This window comes from Saimiri boliviensis, chromosome 10 (assembly GCF_048565385.1).
Source record: "Saimiri boliviensis isolate mSaiBol1 chromosome 10, mSaiBol1.pri, whole genome shotgun sequence".
Taxonomy (NCBI): Eukaryota; Metazoa; Chordata; class Mammalia; order Primates; family Cebidae; genus Saimiri; species Saimiri boliviensis.
In genome coordinates, this window is record NC_133458.1 from 45,031,104 (window position 1) to 45,057,856 (window position 26,753).

Sequence of the window (26,753 nt, forward strand, 5' to 3'; positions counted from 1 at the left end):
AGTGACCATTTTCTTATAATCACACCAGGCAATGGGACTGGTGTGACACTAGAATCACCTACCAGGTCAGATCTTCTGTTGGGGTTACTTATCAGCTGTAAGAGCTAACAGCTGAGCATAATCTAGATTTTAAAAACACCCACGCAAAGCCCAAACCTTATGGACATCTCCAATCATGTCTTATGCATGGTTTATCCATGCTTTGGGTTCAGGATGAAAAGGGAGGGGATCACTACAGGTCTGCAAGGAAACCAAAGAGCATGGATACTCAGGAGGCTAACACTGGTGTCTCTTAAGCTTTCTCAAGAGGAACAAAGTGCCAGCCTCTACACCAGGGTCAGAGACAGCGAATGTCCAGCAGGAGTCAGGACAGGGAGTGTAAAAGCCCAGTTCTATAAACGGACACTCACATGGAAGACATGGGCTTAAAAGAAAGACTCAGAAGCTTATTCATATAAAGTAACAGGTAAGAGGTAGACGTGATCTTTTCAGAGAGCAATTGAGAAGCCCACAATTCTCTCTGGAATATCACATCTTAGATGAAAGATGTAGCAGGTACACTGAGGACACAATTCTGGAGCCTCATGTCGAGTGCTGGGTAACCCCGTGCCAGGTCAGGTCAAATGCCAGAGTAAGTCAATGCTAGAGTCAAGGGGTGGGATGTAAACCCGGAATAAATTTAAAGTGTTTTCTGCTTCCAATATTATTAACTCTGGAACCAAATAGGACAGAGGTGTCACCTGAGGTGGAGGGACACAGGAAGTATGTGGAAATGGGAGATTTATCAGCTGGAAAAGGCAAAGACAAAATGAATGAAGAGTCAGGTGGCTTCTGGCATTTGTTTACTGACTAATGATGCCAATAGGAATGCCTGCCCTTTATTGTCACTACTCCATCCTTAATGAAGGTGCTTTTTTTCTCCTGTATATTGCTTCATGGGCACAAAATCACTGCTGCAGTTTCAGGCATCCTAAGTCCAAATTATAAGAAAGGTGGGGGTGAAAGGGGAATGGAAGGAGGAGGAGCAAAACAGCCATACTGACAAAGTCTCTCTGAGCTCTGTTTTCTCTTGGCTTAGGATAGCTTTGACTATTCTGGGTTTTTTTTAGCTGTATTAAGATTCTCTTCTCTCTTTCTGTGAAGAATGTCATTGGTATTTTGATAGGGATTGCACTGAATCTGTAGATTGCTTTTTGTAGTATGGACATTTTAACAACCTTGATTCATCCAATTCATGAACATAGAATATCTTTCCATGTATCCTCTTCAATTTCTAATATTTTATAGTTTTCATCATAGTGATCTTTCACTTCTTTAATTACTGGGTATTTTATTTGTAGTGATTGTAAATGGTATTAATTTCTTGATTTTTTTTTAGGTTGTTCCCTGTTGGCATATGGAAATGCTACCGATTTTTTTATGTTGATTTTGTAGCCTGCAAATTTACTGGATTTATCAGTTCTAATAGTTTTTGCAAACAAGGATAATTTGACTTCTTCCTTTCCAATTTGGATGTTCTTTATTCGTTTCTCTTGTCTCATTGCACTAGGTAGGAATTCCGAGCCCTTTTTTCAACTAGGTCCTTGGGTCTTGTCTATAGCCTGCCTAGACCAATTGTAGCAAGATTCCTAAGTCAGTTTAGGGAGAATCCCTCCACCCCTGATAGCTAAATCTGATCAAGTCCCCATCACCCATCCTTGATATCTGATCATCTTGGCCTGTCTTCAGCAAGAATGCTTTCAGGTCAGTTTAGCAAGAATGCTCCTACCCTTGAAATCTCCTCTGAGTTATTTATTTTCCATTCACTGACCCCTCATTCTTCTCATTGGCTTCTTTACTGTATTCAAAATTAAGCATGACAGAGCTCCTTTATTGTGACTGTACTGATACCTGTTACAATACTCCTGAATAAAGTCTGTTTTAACTAGTGTCAGGATAATTTTTTTCCCCTACCAATGTCTCCCCTTTTTATAAGTAAAAGTTTCCCAAATCCCTACACAGACACCAGTACATCTCATTTGTCAGAACTGCTGCACAACTATCTCTGGCCACAAGGTAGGCTAGGACAGTAAACATTTTACCTGGTGCTGAATGATGCCTTGAATACAATCGGGCTTCTATTAGCAAGCAAAAGAGGACAGTGGATATCTGGAAGGCAGTTAATAGTGTCAGCCAGAGAGACCAGAATGCCATGTAAATCAGTACAATAAAGGATGATAAAATGGGCATCTCTAATGCAGGGAGCCTAAGATGCACAAGCAGTGGGAATAGATAAGAGTTGCTTGGGGGAAAATTTGAGATGAAAGTTTGAAAAAGTTCTGAGTATGAATTGTCTGGAAGGGATGGAAAGGAAGAAACACAATGAGCCAAGGCAGGAAGCCGCTAGGTGCTGGGAATGAAAAGAAACATGAGGGCCAGATGCAGTGGCTTATGCCAGTAATCCAAGTACTTTGGTAGGCTGAGGTGGGTGGATCACAAGGTTAGCAGATCGAGACCATCCTGGCCAATATGGTGAAACCCCATCTCTACTAAAAACACAAAAATTAGCTGGGCGTGGTTGCACATGCTTGTAGTCCCAGCCACTCGGGAGGCTGAGGCAGGAGAATTGCTTGAACATGGGAGGTAGAGGTTGCAGTCAGCTGAGATCGCACCACTGCACTCCAGCCTGGCGACAGATCAAGACTGTGTCAGAAAAAAAAGGAAACACGGGGGAGGAGTAAGAAGAAGTGAAGCTGGAAAAGTTTCAGAAGAGATGAAATAAACTCAACAGGGCTATGATTGCTCTTTGAAAGTATTACTCATAGAACAATACAAACGACAACTTCACAGTATTTTATTAAAAATATTAGCTAAAAGCAACTATTAATTACCCTCAGTAGATATAATAAGCATTAATGGAGGATTCCTATAATCCAAACACTATTCCAATTACTTTCATTCCCATCATTCTAATGAGGAAGCACACGAAGAGTAATTTACTTAAAGTCACAGAGCCAGTAGATATCAAAACTTGGATAATAAACCCACGTAGTTCCTATATATATTTTGTCCCCATATTCTTGATTCTACCTAATGCCTATTGCCTCTGTCCTTTGAAAGGAGCTAACAGGGCCGGGCGCAGTGGCTCACGCCTGTAGTCCCAGCACTTCGGGAGGTTGAGGCAGGCGGATCACAAGGTCAAGAGATCAAGACCATCCTGGCCAATATGGTGAAACCCCGTTTCTATTAAAAATAAAAAAAATTAGCTGGATATGGTGGCACGCGCCTATAGTCCCAGCTACTTGGGAGGCTGAGGCAGGAGAATTGCTTGAACCCGAGAGGTAGAGGTTGCAGTGAGCCGAGATAGCGCCACTGCACTCCAGCCTGGCACCTGGTAACAGAGCGAGACTCTGTCTCAAAAAAAAAAGAAAAAAGAAAGAAAGGAGCTAACAGGAAGAGACTGCTTGTTCAACAAGACATTCCTCTCTGAACTTCATTGAAACAAAGATTGAGTTAACTGGAAAAACTAGTAAAACTTTCACACATCAGGTGTCACTAATTTGGTACAGACTGCTAAACCCCTAGTATTCATTTTCTCCTTCCTTTTGTGCTAGAACCCTGCATTTTAGCTGGGTTCATAGCAGAGACTGTTTCCCAGCTTTCCCTTAAACCAGGAATGGCCATGTGACTCAATGCAGGCCAATAGGAATTGATCATAAGTGATGTATGCAAATTCTGGGACAACTCATAGCCACTTGCCTTGGACTAGCACCTTTTCCCCTTACCGTCAGCTGAAATGAGAAAAACTGTGGCTGTGGTCTTGGGGCTAGGGACAGAAGTCACACATTGAAGGCAGAGATAGATAGTCATGGAACAGAGCCATTTACTCATCCTAGAACCTTTAAATTATTGTGTGTGTGATGTGGGGGGCGGGGGAAGGATCTTCTATCAAATTTAATCTATAGTACTTAAGCAGCTTAGAATGAACCCTAACCATTGCATGTAGAACTTGAATTAGAGAATTGATGCAAGGTGTGTCAATAAAATTAAATCATGTTTGCAAGGGCTTCTTTTTGGATTTTTGTGCCACAGTAAGATGTAGGTAGAAAGGGATAAATCAACACAGACAATTAATGTATTTTTACATATATATGAAAGAATATTTTCAGTGAGTGTTCTGTGCATGCGTGTGTGTGCATGTGCATATGTTGAAATTACTTCAGAATTAAGATGTCTTAAAAACCTTTTTGAAGTCTATACTCTCCCAAAATATCTAAAGCTGATCATACCAAATTCATATCTTAAACCATCCAGAACAAACATGCACATTTAAAAGTGATTAAAAAAAAAAAATCAGACCGAGCACAGTGGCTCACACCTGTAATTCCAGCACTTTGGGAGGCCAACTTTGGGTGGACTGCTTGAGGTGAGGAGTTCAAGGGCAGCCTGGACAACATGATGAAACCCTGACTCTACTAAAAATACAAAAATTAGCTGGGCATGGTGGCAGATACCTGTAATCCAACTACTTGGGAGGCTGAGACAGGAGAACTGCTTGAACTTGGGAGGCAGAGGTTGTAGTGAGCCGAGATAGCGCCACTGCACTCCAACCTGGGTGACAAAGCAAGACGGTCTCAAAAAAAAAATACCAGGCGTGGTGCTCATGCCTGTAATCCCAGCACTTTGGGAGGCCAAGGTGGGTGGATCATGATGTTAAAAGATAGAGACTGTCCTGGCCAACATGGTGAAACCCCATGTCTACTAAAAATGCAAAGATTAGCTGGGCGTGGTGACACATGCCTGTAATCCCAGTTACTCGCGAGGCAGAGGCAGGAGAATCACTTGAACCAGGGAGTCGAAGGTTGCAGTGAGCCGAGATCACACCACTGCACTCCAGCCTGATGACAGAGCAAGACACCATCTCAAATAATAATAGTAATAATAATAAGGAAAAATAAATAAATGTGGTAGAAAAATCAGATATGTAGATTTCATGTTGAATCTCTCACTTAGTCTGGAAAATTGTATCTGAAAATATCTTTTAAAATAGATATAAAATTTTAACCACCTATGTAGCAGATTTTGTGTTTTGGGGAGAGCATATTACCCAGAATCCAATCCCCACTGGCATTTGAGGGAAGCCTCCACTGTGGGTCGTGTGGTGGAAGGCAGTGCTCAATCTCCCACTTACAAGCCAAGAGTGCTAGACCTTGCTTCTCTTTGCTCCTTGGCTATCAGAAGTCTCTAGCTGCCTATATCACCTCTGGACTTTGACTCTTGTTCTAGTGATGCAAAAAAGGATCAATAAGAATGCATTCCTTGGTCTTTGAAAGATGGCTGAATAGGAACAGCTCCGGTTTGCAGCTCCCAGCGAGACCAATGCAGAAGGCGGATGATTTCTGCATTTCCAACGGAGGTACCCAGCTAATCTCACTGGCACTGGTTAGATAATGGGTGCAGCCCACAGAGGGCAAACAAAAGCAGGGTGGGGCATCACCTCACCCTGGAAGCACAAGGGGAACTCCCTCCCCTAGCCAAGGGAATCCGTGAGGGACTGTGCCTTGAGGGTCAGTGTTATCTGGCCCAGATATTATGCTTTTTCCACGGTTTTTGCAACCCACAGACCAGGAGATTTCCTTGAGTACCTATACCACCAGGGTCCTGGGTTTCAAGCACAAAACTGGGTGGCTGTTTGGGGAGACACCAAGCTAGCCGCAGGGGTATTTTTTGGTACCCCAGTGGCACCTGGAACACCAGTGAGATAGAACTGTTCACTCCCCTGGAAATGGGGCTAAAGCCAGGGAGCCAAGTGGCCTTGCTAAGCGGATCTCACTACCATGGAACCCAGCAAACCAAAATCCACCAGCTTGAAATTCTCACTGACAGCACAGCAGTCTGAAGTTGATCTGGGATACCAGAACTTGGTGAAGGTTGAGGCTTGAGTAGGCCGTTTTCCCCTCATAGTATAAATAAAGCTGCAGGGAAGGTCGAACTGGGTGGAACCCACCACAGCCCTGCACAGCCACTATAGCCAGACTGCCTCTCTAGATTCCTCCTGTCTTGGCAGAGCATCTCTGAAAGAAAGACAGCAGCCCCAGTCAGGGACTTATAGATAAAAATCCCAACTCCCTGGGACAGAGCACGTGCGGGAAGGGGTGACTGTGGGTCCAGCTTTAGCAGACTGAAATATTCCTACCTGCTGGCCCTGAAGAGAGCAGCAGATCTCCAGCACAATGCTCAAGGCCTGCTAAGGGAAAGTCTGCCTCCTTAAGTGGGTCCCTGACCCCTATGCCTCCTGATGGGGAGACACCTCCCAGCAAGGGTTGACAGACACCTCATACAGGAGAGCTCTGGCTGGCACATGGCAGGTGCCCCTCTGGGAGGAAGCTTCCAGAGGAATGAGCAGACAGCAATCTTTGCTGTTCTGCAGCCTCTGCTGGTGATACCCATGCAAACAGGGTCTGGAGTGGACCTCTGGCAAACTCCAGCAGACCTGCAGAAGAGGGGCCTGACTGTTGGAAGGAAAACTAACAAACAGAAAGCAAAAACATCAACATCAACACATAAGATCCCCATGCAAAAACCCCATCCAAAGGTCATCAGCATCAAAGAGCAAAGGTAGAGAAATCCACAGCAAGGAAAAAACAGCACAAAAATGCTGAAAAATTCCAAAAGGAGAATACCTCTTCTCCTCCAAAAGGATCACAACTCCTTGCCATCAAGGAACAAAACTGGATGGAGTAACAAACTTCTCCAAGCTAAAAGGACATGTTCTAACCCAATACAAGGAAGCTAAGAACTTTGATAAAAAGTTACAGGAACTACTAACTAGAATAAGCAGTATAGAGAAGAACATAAATGGCTTGATGGAGCGGAAAAACACAGCATGAGAACTTCATGAAGCATACACAAGTATCAAAGCCGAATCGATCAAGCAGAAGAAAGGCTATCAGAGATTGAAGATCAACTTAATGAAATAAAGCATGAAGACAAGATTAGAGAAAAAAAAGAATAAAAAGGAAAGAACAAAGCCTGCAAGAAATATGAGACTATGTGAAAAGACCAAAACTACATTCGACTGCTGTACCTGAAAGTAATGGGGAGAATGGAACCAAGTTGGAAAACACGCTTCGAGATATTATCCAGGAGAACTTCACCAACTTATCAAGAAAGGCCAACATTCAAATTCTGGAAATACAGAGAACACCAATGAGATAATCCTCCAGTAGAGCAACCCCAAGAAACATAATAGTCAAATTCACCAAGGTTGAAATGAAAAATGTTAAGGGCAGCCAGAGAGAAAAGTCAGGTAACCCACAAAGGGACGCCCATCAGACTAACAGTGGATCTCTGTGCAGAAACCTTATAAGCCAGAAGAGAGTGAGGGCTAATATTCAACATTTAAAAAAAATTTTTAGATGGAGTTTGCTCTGTCACCAGGCTGGAGTACAGTGGCATGATCTCAGCTTATCACAACCTCTGCTGTCCAGGCTCAAACAGTTCTCCTGCCTCAGCCTCCTGAGTGTCTGGGATTACAGACACATGTCACCACACCTGATTAATTTTTGTGTTTTTAGCAGAGACAGAGTTTCAGTGCCTTGGCCGGTCTTGAACTCATTACCTTGTGATCCACCTATCTTGGCCTCCCAAATCAACCTTTTTTTTTTTTTTTTGAGATGGAGTTTCGCTCTTGTTACCCAGGCTGGAGTGCAACGGCAGGATCTTGGCTCACCGCAACCTCCGCCTCCTGGGTTCAAGCAATTCTCCTGCCTCAGCCTCCTGAGTAGCTGGGATTACAGGCATGTGCCACCATGCCCAGCTAATTTTTTGTATTTTTTTTTTTTTTTTTTTTTTTTAGTAGAGATGGGGTTTCACCATGTTGACCAGGATGGTCTCGATCTCTCGACCTCGTGATCCACCCATCTCGGCCTCCCAAAGTGCTGGGATTGCAGGCTTGAGCCACTGCGCCTGGCCCAAATCAACATTCTTAAAGAAAAGGATTTTCAATCCAGAATTTCATAGCCAGGAAAACTAAGCATTATATGTGAAGGAGAAATAAAACCCTTCACAGACAGACAAATGGTAAGAGATTTTGTCACCACCAGGCCAGCCTTACAAGAGCTCCTAAAGGAAGCACTAAATATGGAAAGGAAAAACTGGTACCAGCCACTGCAAAAACATACCAAAATATAAAGACCAATGACACTATGAAAAAACTGAATCAACTAATGTTCAAAATAACCAGCTAGCATTATGACAGGATCCAATTCACACATAACAGTATTAACCTTAAATGTAAATGGGTTAAATGCCCCAATTAAAAGACATGGACTGGCAAATTGGATCAAGAGTCAAGACCCATCTGTGTGCTGTATTCAGGAGATCCATCTCACATGCAAGATACACATAGGCTCAAAATAAAGGAATGGAGGAAGATATCACAAACAAAAGGAGAGGAAAAAAAAAAAAGCAGGAGTTGCAATTCTCATCGCTGATAAAACAGATTTAAGCCAACAAAGATCAAAATAGACAAAGAAGGGCATTACATAATGGTAAAGGAACCACTGCAACAAGAAGAGCTAACTATCCTAAATACATATGCACATAATACAGAAGTACCCAGATTCATAAAGCAAGTTCTTAGAGCCCTACAAAGAGACTTAGACTCCCACACAATATAGTGGGAGACTTTAACACCTAACTGTCAATATTAGACAGATCAAGGACACAGAAAATTAACAAGGATATTGCATACTTGAACTTAGTTCTGGACCAAGTGGACATAAAAGACATCTACAGAATTCTCCACCCCAAATCCACAGACTATACATTCTTCTCAGCACCACATAGCACGTATTCTAAAATTGACCACATAATTGGAAGCAAAACACTCTTCAGCAAATGAAAAAGAATGGAAATTGTAACAGTCTCTCAGACAACAGTGTAATCAAATTAGAACTCGGAATTAAGAAACTCACCCAAAATGGCACAACTACATGGAACCTGAACAACCAGCTGCTGAATGACTACTGGGTAAGTAACAAAATTAAGGCAGAAATAAGTTCTTTGAAACCAATGAGAACAAAAACACAATGTACCAGAATCTCTGGGACACAGATAAAGCAGTGTTTGAAAGGAAATTTATAGCACTAAATGCCCACATCAGAAAAGAAGAAAGATCTAAAATCAACACCCTAACATCACAATTGAAAGAACTAGAGAAGCAAGAGCAAACAAATTCAAAAGCTAGGAGAAGATAAGAAATGGCTAAGATCACAGTAGAACTGAATGAGATAGAGACACACAAAAAAAACTTAAAAAAAAAAAAATCAATGAATCCAGGAGCTGACTCTTTGAAAAGATTAGCAAAATAGATAGATTGGTAGTCAGACTAATAAAGGAGAGAGAAGAATCAAATAGATGCAATAAAAAATGATAAAGGGGATATCACCACTGATCCCACAGAAATACAAACTACCATCAAAGAATACTATAAACACCTCTTGTAAATAAACTAGAAAATCTAGAGGAAATGGATAAATTCCTGGACACATATACCCTCCCAAGACTAAACCAGGAAGAAGTTGAATCCCTGAATAGACCAACAACGAGCTCTGACATTGAGGCAGTAATAGCATACCAACCAAAAAAAAAAAAAAAAAAGCCTAGGACCAGACAGATTCACAGCCAAATTCTACCAGAGGTACAAAGAGGAGCTGATACCATTTCTTCTGAAACTTCAAAACAATAGAAAAAGAGGAACTCCTCCCTAACTCATTTTATGAGGCCAACATCATCCTGATACCAAGACCGGGCAGAAACACAATAAAAAAAAAAAAAAAAAAAAAAAAAGAAAGAAAAAAAAAAATTCAGGGCAATGTACCTGATTAACACTGATTTGAAAATTCTCAACAAAATACTACCAAACCGAATTCAGCAGCACATCAAAAAGATTATCGACCACAATCAAGTCAGCTTCATCCCTGGGATGTAAGGCTGGTTTAACTTAGTCAAATCAATAAACATAGTCCATGACATAAACAGAACCAATGACAAAAACCACATAATTATCTCAATAGATGCAGAAAAGGAATTCAGCAAAATTCAACAATACTTCATGCTCAAAAAACTAGGTATTGATGGAATGTATCTAAAATAATAAGAGCTATTTATGACAAACTAACAGCCAGTATCTTACTGAATGGGCAAAAGCTGGAAGAATTTTCTTTGAAAACCGCCACAAGAAAAGGATGTTCTCTCTCACCGCTCCTATTCAAAATAGTATTAGAAGCTCTGGCCAGGGCAATCAAGCAAGAGAAAGAAATAAAGGGTATTCAAATAGGAAGAGAGGGAGTCAAATTGTCTCTGTTTGCAGATGATATGATTGTCTATTTAGAAAACCCTATCATCTCAGCACAAAATCTCCTTAGGCCAACAAGTAATTTCAGCAAAGTCTCAGGATACAAAATAAATGTGCAAAAATCACAAGCATTCCTATACACCAATAATAGACACAGAGCCAAACGATGAGTGAACTCCCATTCAGAATTGCTACAAAGTTAATGAAATACTTAGGAATACAACTTATAAGGGATGTGAAGGACCTCTTCAAGGAGAACTACAAACCACTGCTCAAGGAAATAAGTGAGGATACAAATGAATGGAAAAACATTTCATGCTTATGAATAGGAAGAATCAGTATTGTGAAAATGGCCATACTACCCAAAGTAATTTACAGATTCAATGCTATCCTCAACAAGCTACCAATGACCTTCTTCACAGAACTGGAAAAAACCACCTTAAAATTTATATGGAACCATAAGAGAGCCCACACAGCCAAGTCGGTTCTAAGCAGAAAGAACAAAGCTGGAAGCATCATACTACCAGACTTCAAACTATACTACAAGGCTACAGTAATCAAAACAGCATGGTAGTGGTACCAAAACAGATATACAGACCAATGGAACAGAACAGAGGCCTCAGAAATACCACCACACATCTACAACCATCTGATCTTTGACAAACCTGAGAAAAATAAGCAATGGGGAAAGTATTCTCTATTTAATAAATGGTGTCGGGAAAACTGGCCAGCCATATGTAGAAAACTGAAACTGGAACCCTTTCTTACACTTTATAGAAAAATTAACTCAAGATGGATTAAAGACTTAAACATAAGACCTAAAGCCATAAAAACCCTAGAACAAAACCTAGGCAATACCACTCACGACATAGGCATTGGCAAAGACTTCATGACTAAAACACAAAAAGCAATAGCAACAAAAGCCAAAATAGACAAATGGCATCTAATTAACCCAAAGAGCTTCTGCACAGCAAAAGAAACTATCATCAGCAGGCAACCTAAAATATGGGAGAAAATTTTTGCAATCTATTCATCTGACAAAGGGCTAATATCCAGAATCAACAAGGAACTTAAATTTACAAAAAAAAAAAAAAAAAAAAAAAAAAAATCAAAAGCACACAACCCCATCAAAAAGTGAGCAAAGGATATGAACAGACACTTCTTAAAAAAATACATTGATGCAGCCAACAAACATATGAAAAAAAGCTCATCACTGGTTATTAGAGAAAGCAATTCAAAACCACAATGAGATACCATCTCACACCAGTTAGAATGGAGATCGGTAAAAGTAGGAAACAACGGAAGTTGGAGAGGCTGTGGAGAAATAGAAATGCTTTTACACTGTTGGTGGAGTGTAAATTAGTTTAACCAATTTCTCAAGGATCTAGAACCAGAAGTATCATTTGACTCAGCAATCTCATTACTGGGTATATACCCAAAGGATTACAAATCATTCTACTATAAAGACACATGCACGCAAATTTTTATTGCAGCACTATTTGCAATAGCAAAGACTTGAACCAACCCAAATGCCCATCAATGATAGACTGGATAAAGAAAGTGTGGTGCATATACACCATGGAATACTATGCAGATATAAAAAAAGAATGAGTTCATGTTTTTTGCAGGGACACGGATGAAGCTGGAAACCATCACTCTCAGCAAACTAACACAGGAACAGAAAATCAACCACCACTCATAAGTAGGAGTTGAACAATGAAAACACACAGATACAAGGAGGGGAACATCACACACTGGGGCCTGTCAGGGAGTGGAGGGCTAAGGGAGGGATGGCATAGGAGAAATACCTAATGTAGATGAGGGGTTGATGGATGCAGCAACCACCTTTGGCATATGTATACCTAACCTGAATGTTCTGCACATGTATCCCAGAACTTAAAGTATATATATTTTAAAAATGTATTCCCCTCCCTCAAAGGGACACAATATATCATACACCAGCTCCCCAACCTTTCCCTCTGTACCTTCTCTGACTCCCAAACACCGATCACTATTCTGTCTTTAACCTCTTTTCTGAACATTCTTTGTCTTAACTAAAAGCTCACATCCCCTATGAACACTTCCCATGCAAGTTGCAGCCCATTCCAATAAAGGCTGTGTTTTCTCTTAGTCGCTATGTACCTTGGGTCTAAGAGTTGACTTGTATGTTCTCCTTAGGCCCTGATGATCCACTACATTAGGAGTTCAACCCCAAAACTTTATAAATCATCTTCCAGATAATAAGTTCCTTCCATAACCAAACTTGTGTTTCTCTGTCCTCACTTTACCCAGTCTTGCAGCAGAATTCAAAGTAAAGTTGACCATGACATCAGAAGCACAGCAACAAAATTAAAAATAGATACATTACCAATCACCAAAATTAAGAACTTTTGGGCTTCTAAGGGCATCACTAAGAAAGTAAAAAGACAAACCACAGAATGACAGAAAAATATGTGCAAATCATATCTCTGGCTAGGGACTTGAGTCTGGACTGTATAAAAAGCCCTTACATATAAACAGTAAAAGACAAATAACGAAATTTAAAAATCAGCAAAAGATTTCAAGGGACATCTCTCCAGAGAAAATATACAAGCAGACGGATCCAAGATGGCCAATTAGGAGCAGCTCAGGATTGCAGCTCCCAGCAAAAGTGCAGAGGGTGAGTGGATGCCGCATTCCTAGATGGATTGTTACTGCCCACAGACCAGGAGGCTCCCAGGTGGAGGAACCCCATGGGTCACCAGCAAGGCTGTTTTGGCCAGCGTGGCTGTTTTGGCCGCCGGGCTGGGTCTCTGCACAAAATACATGGGTCTGGGCACCATTTTAGCTGGTGATTGGAGCTCCTGGGAGACAGAGTTGCCCATTCAACTGATTAAAAAGGGGTCTGAAACACAGAGCCAGGCCAGGAGATTCCCGAGCAAAAAAGTGCCACGATTCTCAGCACGGCTGTTTCAGCTGGTGCAGTTTGTTGCTGCATGGGAAATCACACAGATCCTGGTGCCTTTTCAACAGGCAACTGGAACACCTTGGAGACAGAGTCATCTGTTCAAAAGAAAAAGGGGGGTCTGAGGCAGGGAGCCAGGTGATCAGGCTCAGCTGGTCCCACCCCTACAAAAAAACAGCAATTGGAAACTCTCTGGATTGAAAATTTCATAGCAAGCACAGCTGAACCCCAGACCCTCCAGCTCTGTGGGAGAGGGTCGTCTGACATTACTGAGGCAGTTCATGACTACAGAGGTAGTCCACCATTGCTGAGGCAGCCCCCCATTGCCAAAGCAGCCTGCCATTACAGAGAGAGTCTGCCATTACAGAGTTGCCAAGGCAGTTCTAACTATACCTGTATACACAGGAGTGCAGGGAAGTTCATACAGCGGCTGGGCAGAGCGCACAGCAGCTTAGCAAAGCCTCTGCAGACAGACCGTGACTAGACTGCCTCCTCACTGGGCAGGGCAACCCTGAAAAAAGGCAGCAGCATGACAGAAACTTATAAATAAAGCCCTACCTTCCCAGGACCTAGCACCTGGGGTTAAAAAAAGAAAGGGGTTTATGAGTTCTGCTGCAGCAGATTTAAACATACCTGCCCAGAAGCTCTGAATGAACAATGGAGCTCACAGCTCAGCACTTGAGCTCCTATAAAGGACAGACTGTCACCTCAAGCAGCTCCCAGACCCCCATATATCCAAAGAGTAACCTCATAAAGGAGAGCTCAGACTGACATTTGACAGGTATCCTTCCAGGACAAAGTTAGCAGAAGAAACTGGTAGCAACCCTTACTGTTCTGCAGCTGCTGCAGGTGATCCCCAGACACGCAAGGCCTGGAGTGGACCTCAGCAGTCCTACAGCAGAGGGGCCTGACTCTTAGAAGGAAAACTAAGAAACAGAAAGAAAGAACTTCATCATCAACAAACTAGATGTCCACTCAGAGACCCAATCTGAAAGCCAACAACTACAAAGACAACAGGTGGATAAATCCACAAAGATGGGAAGAAACCAGCACAAAAAGGATGAAAATACCCGGAATCAGAAAGCCTCTCCTCCTACAAGGGATCACAACTCCTCACCAGCAAAGGAAAAAGGCTGGATGGAGAATGAGTGTGATGACTTGACAGAAACAGGCTTCAGAAGGTGGGTAATAAGAAACTTTGCTGAGCTAAAAGAACATGTTCTAACCCAATGCAAAGAAACTAAGAACGTTGAAAGAGATTTGATGAAATGCTAACAAAAATAAACAGAGAGGAATATAAGTGAATTGATGGAGCTGAAAAACACAACATGAGAACTTCATGAAGCATACACAAGTTTCAACAGTCGAATTGACCAAGCAGAAGAAAGGATATCAGAGATCGAAGATCAATTCAATGAAATAAAATGAGAAGGCACGATTCGAGAAAAAAGAGTGAAAAGGAATGAACAAAGTCTCCAAGAAATATGGGACTATGTGAAAAGACCTAATCTACATTTGATAGGTGTACCTGAATGTGACAGAGAGAAGGAATTCAAGCTGGAAAATATGAAGAATATCTTCATGATATTATCCAGGAAAACTTCCCCAACCTAGCAAGGCAGGCCAATATTCAAGTCCAGGAAATACAGAGAATACTACAAAGATATTCCTCAAGAAGAGCAACCCCAAGGCACATAATCATCAGATTTGCCAGGGTTGAGTGAAGGAGAAAATGCTAGGGGCAGCCAGAGAAAAAGGTCAGGTTACCCAAAAAGAAAAGCCCATCAGACTCACAGCAGATCTCTCAGCAGAAACCCTGCAAGCCCGAAGAGAGTGGGGGCCAATATTCAACATCCTTAAAGAAAAGAACTTTCAACCCAGAATTCCATATCCAGCCAAACTAAGCTTTATAAGTGAAGGATAAATAAAATCCTTTATGAACAAGCAAGTACTCAGAGATTTCATCACCACAAGTCCTGCTTTACAAGAGCTACTGAAAGAGGCATTAAACATAGAAAGGAACAACCAGTACCAGCCACTCCAAAAATATACCAAATGGTAAAGACACAATGAAGAAACTGCATCCACTAACAGGTAAAACAGCCAGCTAGCATTAAAATGACAGGATCAAATTCACACATAACAATATTGACCCTAAATGTAAATGGGCTAAACTTCCAAATCAAAAGACAAAGACTGGAAAATTGGATAAAAAGCTAAAACCCATTGGTGTGCTGTATCCAGAAAACCCATCTCACATGCAAGGATACACAAAGGCTCAAAATAAAGGGATGGAGGAAGATTTGCCAAGCAAATGGAGAGCAAAAAAAAAAAAAAAAAAAAAAAGCAGGAGTTGCAATTTTTGTCTCTGATAAAATAGACTTTAAACCAACAAATATCAAGAGACAAAGGAGGACATTACATAATGGTAAAAGGATCAATGCAACAAGAAGAGCTAATGACCCTAAATTTATAAGCACCCAATACAGGAGCACCCAGATACATAAAGCAAGTTCTTAATGTCCTACAAAGAGACTTAGACTCCCACACAATAATAATAGTGGGAGACTTTAACACCCCATTGTCAATATTAGACAGATCAACGAGACAGAAAATTAACAAGGATATCCAGGACTTGAACTCAAGCCTGCACCAAGCAAACCTAATAGACATTTACAGAACTCTCCACTCCAAATCCACAGAATATACATTCTTCTCAGCACCACATCACACCTACTCTAAAATTGACCGCATAATTGGAAGTAAATCACTCCTCAGCAAATGCAAAAGAACAGGAATCATAACAAACAGTCTCTCAGACCACAGTGCAATCAAGTTAGAACTCAGAATTGAGAAACTAACTCAGAACCACACAGCTTCATGGAAACTGAACAATTGGCTCTTGAATGTTGACTGGATAAAAAAATAAAATGAAGGCAGAAATAAAGATGTTCTTCAAAACCAACAAGAATAAAGACACAACATATCAGAATCTCTGGGACACATTTAAAGCAGTGTCTAGAGGAAAATATATAGCAATAAATGCCCACATGAGAAGCAAGGAAAGATCTAAAATCGACAACCTATCATCAAAATTGAAAGAGCTAGAGGAGCAAGACCAAAAAACCTCAAAACCTAGCAGAAGACAAGAAATAACTAAGATCAGAGAAGAACTGAAGGACACAGAGACACAAAAAAAACCCTTCAAAAAATCAATAAATCCAGGAGCTGGTTTTTCAAAAGATCAACAAAATAGGCCACTAGCCAGATTAACAAAAAAGAAAAGAGTGAATAATCAAATGTATGCGTTAAAAAACAATAAAGGGGATATCACCACAGATTCTACAGAAATGCAAACCATCATCAGAGATTATTACAAACAACTCTATACACATAAACTAGTAAACCTGGAAGAAATGGATAAATTCCTAGACACCTGCATCCTCCCAAGCCTAAACCAGGAAGAAGTCAAAACCCTGAATAGACCAATAACAAGGGCAGAAGTAGAGGCAGCAATTAATAGCCTACCACCCCCTCCCCCCCAAAAAAAACACAAAAAACAAAAAACAAAAAACCCAGTTCCAGATGGGTTTACAGCCAAATTCTACCAGACATACAAAAAGGAGCTGGTACCATTCCTTCTGAAACTATTCCAAACAATTGAAAAAGAGAGAATCCTTCCCAAATCATTTTAAGAGACCAACATCATCCTGATACCAAAACCTGGCAGAGACTCAGCAAGAAAAGAAAACTTCAGGCCAACATCTATGATGAACATAGATGCAAAACTCTTCAATAAAATACTGGCAAACTGATTGCAATAGCACATCAAAAAGCTTATCCACCATGATCAAGTAGGCTTCATCCTGGAGATGCAAGGCTAGTTCAACATACGCAAGTCTACAAATGTAATTCACCACATAAACAGAACTAAAGACAAAAACCACATGATTATCTCAACTGATGCAGAGAAGGCCTTTGACAAAATTCAACAGCCCTTTATGCTAAAAACCCTCAATAAACTAGGTATTGATGGAATGTATCTCAAAATAATAAAAGCTATTTATGACAAACCAACAGCCAATATCATACTGAATGGGAAAAAAATGGAAGCATTCCCTTTGAAATCTGGCACTAGACCAGGATGCCCCCTCTCACCACTCCTATTCAACATAGTATTGGAAGTTCTAGTCAGAGCAATTAGGCAATGAAAAGAAATAAAGGGTATTTAAATAGGAAAGGAGGAAGTCAAATTGTCTCTATTTGCAGATGACATGATTGTATATCTAGAAGACCCCATCCTCTCAACCCAAAATCTTCTGAAACTGACAAGCAACTTCAGCAAAGTCTCAGTATACAAAATCGATGTGCAAAAATCACAAGCATTCCTATACACCAATAACAGACTTAAACAGAGCCAAATCAAGAACGAACTGCCATTCACAATTGCTACAAAGAGAATAAAATATCTAGGAATACAACTAACAAAGGATGTAAAGGACCTCTTCAGGAGAAATACAAACCACTGCTCAAGGAAATAAGAGAGGACACAAACAGATGGAGAAACATTCCATGCTCATGGTTAGGAAGAATCAAATGGCCATACTGCCCAAAGTAATTTACAGATTCAATGCTATCTCCATCAAGCTACCAATGACCTTCTTCACAGAACTGGAAAAACCCACCTAGACTTCATATGAAACCATAAGAGAGCCCGCATAGCCAAGTCAGTTCTAAGCAAAAAGAACAAAGCAGGAGGCATCACACTACCAGACTTCAAACTATACTACAAGGCTACAGTGATCAAAACAGCATGGTACTGGTACCAAAACAGAGATATAGACCAATGGAACAGAACAGAGGCCTCAGAGGCAACACCACACATCTAAAACCATCAGATCTTTGACAAACCTGACAAAAACAAGCAACAGGGAAAGGATTCCGTTTAATAAATGATTTTGGGAAAACTGGCTAGCCATGTGCAGAAAGCAGAAACTGGACCCCTTTCTGACACCTCACACTAAAATTAACTCCAGATGGATTAAAGACTTAAACATAAGACCTAACACCATAAAAAAAAAAACCCTAGAAGAAAATCTAGGCAAAACCATTCAGGACATAGGCATAGGCAAGGACTTCATGACCAAAACACCAAAAGCATTGGCAACAAAAGCCAAAATAAACAAATGGACCTAATCAAACTCCACAGCTTCTGCACAGTAAAAGAAACAGTCATTAGAGTGAATCAGCAACCAACAGAATGGGAAAAAATTTTTGCAATCTACCCATCTGACAAAGGGCTGATATCCAGAATCTACAAAGAACTAAAACAGATTTACAAGAAAAAAAACAAACAAGCCCATTCAAAAGCGGGTGAAGGATATGAACAGATACTTTACTAAAGAAGACATACATAAGGCCAACAAACATATGAAAACATTCTCATCCTCACTGGTCATGAGAGAAATTCAAAACAAAACCAAAATGAGATACCATCTCATGCCAGTTAGGATGGCGATCATTAAAAAATCTGGAGACAACAGATGCTGGAGACGATGTGGAGAAATAGGAACACTTTTACACTGCTGGTGGGAGTGTAAATTACTTCAACCATTGTAGAAGACAGTGTGGCCATTCCTCAAGGAATAGAAATTCCATTTGACCCAGCAATCCCATTACTGGGTATATATCCAAAGGATTATAAATCATTCTACTATAAGGACACATGCACACGAATGTTCATGGCAGAACTGTTTACAATAGCAAAGACCTGGAACCAACCCAAATGCCCATCGATGATAGACTGGACAGGGAAAATGTGGCACATATACACCATGGAATACTATGCAGCCATAAAAAACGATGAGTTTGTGTCCTTTGTAGGGAAATGGATGAACCTGGAAACCATCATTCTCAGCAAACTGACACAAGAACAGAAAATCAACCACCACATGTTCTCACTCATAGGTGGGTTTTGAACAATGAGAACACATGGACATAGGGAGGGGAGCATCACACACTGGGGTCTGTCAGGGGGAACTAGGGGAGGAACAGTGGGGGGTGGGAGTTGAGGAGAGATAGCATGGGGAGAAATGCCAGAATAGGTGATGGGGAGGAAGGCAGCAAATCACACTGCCATGTGTGTACCTATACAACAAGCTTGCATGTTCTTCACATGTACCCCCAAACCCTAAAATGCAATTTAAAAAAAGAAAGAAAATATACAAATGGCCACTAAGCAGATGAAAAGATGCCCATCATTGTTAGTCCTCAGAGATATGCAAATCAAAACCACGATGAGTTACCACTTCACAACAATTAGGATGGCCATAATCAAAAAGACAGTGATAAGTATTGCTGAGAATGTAGAGAAATTGGAACCCTCATATATAGCTGGTAGTAAAAAACGTAAAATATAGTGAAGCCATTTTGGCAAACAGTCTGGCAGATCCTCAAATGGTTAGACAGAGTTACCATACGGCTCATCAATTCCAATCCCAGGTACACACTCAAGAGAGCTGAAAAACACACCACACAAAAACATATACATGAGCCATCACAGCAGCATCACTTGTAATAGCCAAACCAGGAAACAACCCAAATGTTCACTAACTGATGAATAATAAGCGAAATGTGGGATATCTATGTAATAGAATATTATTTGGCAATAAAAGAGGAATAAAGTACCAGTAAAGCTACAATATGGTAAATCTTGAAAATGTAAATGAAAGAACCCAGTCGACAGGACTACAAATCGTTTGATTTTTGATTTCATTTGTATTATATATCCAGAAGAGACAAATCCACAGAGACAAACTAGATTAGAGAATGCCAGGAGCTCAGAAGAAGGAAAATGGAGAAATGACTGCTAATGAGCATCGGGTTTCTATTTCGACGAAGGAGGAATGCAAATGTTCTGAAATTAAATGCACAAGTCTTTGAATTCTACACTTTAAATGGGTGCACTTTGTGGTATGAGTTAGAATAAAGCCATCATTAAAAAAGAAAAATCATACAGTTGACAAGCCCATCCTTCTTGAAGCACCCTGGCTCACAGGACACCATACTGCCCTAGTTCGCTTTCTGGCTGCTCCTTCTCAGTCTCCTTTTGTAACTGGGTGATAGGAACAGGGCTGCAGGGCTGTCCCAAGGATGCTCACTGTTCCCTGATTGGATGTTCTCCCAGGTCCTTGGGCCTCACTCACCCAAGAATGGGGAGAGAGCCCTGGTGGCATGGTGAGCTCGTTCACGTAAGTATCAGACCCAGAGAGTTTTGCAGGAAGCTATTATTAGAGAGACAGAGAAAGAGAAATAGAGAGAGGGAGGGAGGGAGCAAGCTCCCATACTGTCATGGGAGGCAATCCAGAGATGGAGTCCATAAAGGTAAAGAGAGAGAGAAGGCTCCCATGCTGCCTTCAGAGGGGATCCCAGAGGGAAAATCATATAGGTAGGGGAGTAGGGGGATTTTAACCCTGGAGTTACTCTTGCCCCATTGGGGGAAGTGGATGGAAGCATGGCACTGAGTTCTTGACTTTGAAACCACGCCCTGTGTGGATCCAGGAAGAAGAGTTAACATAGTCCCTCGCTTTATAGGTTCTCTATCTTCTCATAGGCGCCTACCTTGGTTTATCCAAGCTTACCCTAAACCCTCTTTTCTCTCTCCCTAGGTGATCTCATCCCACTCTCGTGGTTTCTTAAAGTAGTTTTACGCTAACACTATTTCTTCTGAGTTCAAAATTTCATTATCAAATCAGCACAGTCAATATCTCTAGTTGAATTTTTTTTTGAGACAGAGTCTCCCTCTGTCACCCAGGCTGGGGTACAGTGGCACAATCTCAGCTTACTGTAACCTCTGCATCTAGAGTTCAAAAAATGCTGCCTCAGCTCCTGAGTAGCTGGGATTACAGGGGCCGGCCACCATGCCCAGCTAATTTTTGTATTTTTAGTAGAGATAGGGTTTCACCATGTTGACCAGGCTGGTCTCACACTCCTGACTGCAGGTGATCTGCCCACCTTGGCCTCCCAAAGTGCTGGGATAACAGGCATGAGCCACTGCACACAGCCTAATTGAATGTCTTATAAGCATCTCAATTTTAGCTTGCCCAAAACCAAACTCTGTAGTATGCAAAGTAATTTGGGGAATGAACCTATAGCTTCTGAGACTAGCTAGGAGTTACAGTAGATGACCACTGTGGGAAAGGAAACAGAAGAATGCTCCATCAAACTAGAGAAGATATGGACAGCAAATGTTGCTAAGTCAATTTGTGCCCTGAAACCCTTGACTGAATACATGAGTGTTTTAGGTATGTCTGTTATGACCATACGCACTGAGAAGGTGTGTGTGAATACTTCCAGCAAGGTTTAGCCTTTCCTCTGCTTTATTCATAATGAAGTACAGGATAAAGCCACAATCTGTTACTCACAGAAAAGATGCAAAGAAGTGTGAAATCAGTCTTAAGGCACAAAGATCAGTACAATCTTTGTTTGCAAGCAAGCTCTGTGTCATGACCGCATGTTGTAGCTCGGGTGTCCAGGAAACAGACTCTGAGAACAATGTGCTTGCAGGATGGTTCTTGGAGGAACTCACAGAGCATTGTGAGGGGTGATGGGAACAAGGGTAGGTAGAGAGAGAAGGTGAATTGAGATCTCCTTGTCAAGGAAGCCTCAGTGATTCCTGCTGCCAGCTTGGAGCAAAGTTGGCCTCTCAGTTATCTCAGTTTGAGACAAGGGGGCAGGACTTTTTACCCCTGCCTTGACCAATTTCTAGGTGACAACTGCTGGGGCTCAGGGTGCAGCTAGGTAGGGTGATATAGCCTGGAATGAGGCCGCTCCCTGGGCTAAGGATACATCTTGGGGGTATGAGTGGGAGGGGGGACACATCTGTGAGTTATTTGTGCCTACAATGCCAGCAACCAACACATCAGTCCCAAAGGGGACCTGAGTCAGGCACAACAGCTCCACGACTCCGCTTGTGTTTACTTGGGTCACTGCCATTATCACACCATGCCACTACAGCTGCCAACAACCATGACAGCAAAGCAAGCACTTCAGGCTCTAGACTTCCTTAATGTGAAGCACTTATTGACTGGACAAGAGAATGAGGCCTAATTTTCTCCCTTTGATTTAGAGAAAGAATGAGATTGTTTAGATCCTCTCCAACTGGTTTTGGAAAACTGTTTTCTGGTCATGATGCTATCATGGACTATAAATAGGTACTCAACCACTGGCCATACTGACAGATGAACTAAGTTCTGTGCTAAGCAGATGAAAGGGGGCTGCGGTGAAGAGGACTCAGATTTCCTATGCAATGAATGGAATGATCTACCCAGGAAGAGAAATGACAACAGATGGTGAGGTCAGCTTGTTAGCTCTACTTACCTTATTAAAACCTTTACACATATTGTCAGGTAAAAATCAGCTGTCAAAAAGCCCACCTGGTCATAATTGATCATCATTAATAAGTCTCTTCTAGCCACTGCTGCCAAAATCTTAGTTATAGTCACACAATCTCAATTAATTAAGAACACAACTCCAACAACTGAGCTTGGCATTCGTTACTTCCCTAAAGTGAAATGCAATAATGATTGACGGCAAAGAGGGGAACAGAGCATGTTTGTTACATGAATATATCTCAACTCTAGAGCCAGGCACCCCCACTATGGTTAGGCTTCTCTGTTCAGGCTGAGTTTGATTATGACATGTGTATTGTGGGTGCAGCAAAATACTGATGAAAACAAATGAGTCTGGAGTTCTTATTTGCCCTTTGAAACCAAATCCTATTTGGGACCTTCTCTTGACCTTTCCTAGAGACATCTTCATCTGAAATACCAATTTGCATAAATCTATTGAGTGAAATTAGCCTTGACTTGCCAAGAGAGAAAACCCGATGTCTGCTCATGCTTCAGAAAGGTAAGGAAGACTGATTAAGCATTTTCACTGGAAAGGAACTGAAAGAGCTAATGGGCTGTATATCATCAATTTTTAAAAATATTAAATAATTGCTGTTCTTTGGTATAGCTTCTCTACTTTTTTACGTGACCCATACGTGCAATTAAAAAGTGCTTTCCTGGTGCACCAGAACAAAAACAATATATGCATTTGTTCATCATGCCAGTGCTATGGACCATATACTGTCTTATAAAATACTTTCCCTAGTATTTTAAATATATATTGATATATTTTTAAGATAATTACATCTATTACAATGTGCAATTTCTTGGGAGCATACCAACATAATTTTTCCTAAAAGCTCCTTAAGCAGTTAAAGCAAAGGGGAGAGACATTAATGCAAACTAGCGTGGAAGTTGCACCACTAATATCCATCAGAATTTTCAGACATCAAGGAACTAAAAAGAAGTATAGAGGAAAAAGATCACGTAAGGGTAATGTGACTAGAAACATAAGCTGCTTTCTAAGGTAGGCAAAACTCCTTTTGAAGTCAAAAGAGTTTTACTTACCTAAGAAGCAAAGGATTTAGTTCTCAAAGAATATTATTTGAAACGTTAGTTTAAATTAGCTCTCAGTAAGTAGAGAGCAGTTACGCCTGTAATTGGCTTTGTTATATAAAATCATACCAACTCAGACCTTAGAGCTCCCTAGATTCTGTTTTCTCATACAGCAAATTTCTCAGCCTCTGGGCCCGTTTTAACTCCATTGGGATGGTTTTGATATTTCCAGTAAAGGATTTACTTAGAAGTGATGGCTGATTTGAGGCAATATATCAAAGTTTTTCTAATACTTTCCAAAAAAGACTTTGAAGATGCAACGTGTTAAACAATTCTTTCTGTTCATTGAAAAAAATCTTGGTCACCATGTGGGAGCAAATTTAAAATGTTGAAGCAGCTTAGCCTATATTATATGACCACAAATCAACGTTGTATCTTGGGAGCTGCATATTAAATCTTTGGCCTTTTTATTCCTATTTTTTTCAAGTGAGATGTTTGGGAGAGAAATATTGTGATTACAATAGAGTTCTGACATTACTGGGTTTGAAAATAATCATTTTGACTTATTGATCATGTCCCTAAAAGTTTGTAATAGAAAATGAAACTTAGGTAGGACACAAATTTGAATTCTGTCAACTTCGAGTCAGTGAGCGTATGAGCCTGCCACCCATTCCTAGGCAGAATCCATATCTCAAGTCCAATATTTTGTTCTTTATTACTGTAATTTAAATCTAGTATTTATTTAGCCATCATTATGTGTCAAGTAATGTGATAAAACTTACTAAGTCAGCCAGATGTGGTGGTTCATTCCTGTAATCCCAGCACTTTGGGAGGCCAACGTGGATCACTTGGGGTCAGAAGGAGTTCAAGATCAGCCTGGCCAACATGATGAAATCCTGTCTCTACTAAAAATACAAAAATTAGCTGGGTGTGGTGGCACGTGCCTATAATTGCAACTACTCGGGATGCTGAGGCACAAGAATCACTTGAACCTGAGAGATGGAGGTTGCAGTGAGCTGAGATCATACCACTGCACTCTAGCCTGGGCGACAGAGTGAGGCTTTGCCTAGTTAAAAAAAAAAAACAAAAAAAAAAACTGACTGAGCCATCTCAATAATGCCTTGAGGTAAGTTTTGATGTTTTCTCTGAGGCAAGAAAAACTCAGGGAACTTGCCCAATGTCACTAAACGGTTAAAGAGAAAAGTCAGGATCTGATCCCAGCAACTGGCTCCAGGGCCTGTGCTCCTCAACTCACCTCCACACCATTGCCTTCAGGATCTCATGTGTCACAACTCATCCCATAATACAAGTCGTGCTTCTTTGCTATCTCCATTATATGAGCACAAAACATTAGAGAACGTTAAAATTTGTGATAAAGATAACCCATGAGAAAGTCAGGCATCTCTACAAGCATTCCTGTAGCTTCAATCTTGAGGGCAGGCAAGGACTTCAGAAAAAGGCTATGCAAATGCCAAGGGTGTGCTGTATTTACATTAGGTTTTTTTATTGCTTTACCTTTATGTGATACATTTTACAGAAACTGCCATTCAAAAGTAGTTAATTTTTTTCATGTCACTGAAAGAGGAAGGAGAAATCATCAGGAAAATCCATTTATGTACATTACCTCATTTCCAATAATATGAGTTAGAGGTTTGTCTGAAAATGTTCAGACTCTGCTCAGTTCATTAGCTGCTCTGTTCCTCTGAGATCTACCTCATACCTACAGAGACAAACTCTGAGACCACATTTCTACTGCCTGCCACTGATCACTGGCCATGCAGAGCAGGCATGGACACTTGATCCAAGCCTAGTGCATCGAAACGCTCCACTGGGAATTTGGAAATGGCTTTAAGCATACACATAGACCTGTGAGGCAGCACTGCATGCGCAAGAGCCAAGAAAGCTCATCTGCAGAGAGAAGAATGCAGCCGATGGGCTGATTATGAGTATTAAAAGAAACCGTGCAGCTACAGAGATTGAGACGGCCTGAGAGAGACAAGGAGGCAGAGCGAAATCGAGAGTGGCTGCCTGATCACTTTCCCAGTCTGGATTCCGTGTGGCTCAGCTGTGCTTCTTGCCCTTGAATTTTGTGAAACGGCTCTGTTAAATCTTAGGATACAGTCCAGAGTTTTTGCTTATGCTGGTTCTCCAAGAGGAGGTTACATGGCCCCCGCGGCAGAGGCCAGAAAGCCAAAGTGTCAGGGCACCATTTTGATTCTCACTCATAGATTTGCAAAGAAGGTTTAAGTACTTTTCCCCAAGTCTTGAGTCACAGCTAATCTTTATCACAGAGCAGAGAATAGAGGGAGTCCTTGTTGAAACGTCAGTGCTTAACCTGGATCACTTTGTTGATTTAATTGATAAGCACTGTCATTGAGTCAGTGAGTTTCAGAAGTGGAAGAGACTTTCCTATGACTTCCCTAGCAGATGGTCACCTTGCCACTACATGATTCAACTCACCCACATGAGACATCGTATTGTCTTCTAGAGGAGCCCTAGGATATTTTGATGGAGCCAATGGCTTTCCTGCTGCCACCTTGGCCCTCTGAAAAATCTAGCTCTTCGGAGCATAAGTCTCTCTCTTGCCAAGAACAACTCCTATGTTTGACGAGAGCTTAGTCTGCTTTGTGTCAGACTGAACATTCCTTCAAACATTCTGCAGACCACGAATTCAGGATCACTTACGACCCTGAGACAGAGCATAGTAGTCATTCTTCCCTGCTGTATGCTCAGAACCAAAAGCAAGGCTCCAGTGTTCTCTGAGAGGATCCAGAGTATCCTATACAGTTGAGTATACTTTAGAGAGAGACTTACTTACAATGATCTGAACTCCAGACATACATGCAGCTTTCGGTGCCCTAACCACTCTTTTTTTCAATGTGCTGAATTTACCAACTTAATGCATTTTATTTTGTTAAACACATATGAGAGCGACCTTTATTTTTATTTTTATTATCATTATTTTTTTAGATGGAGTCTTGCTCTGTTGCCCAGGCTCACTACAATCTCCCTCTATCGGGTTCAA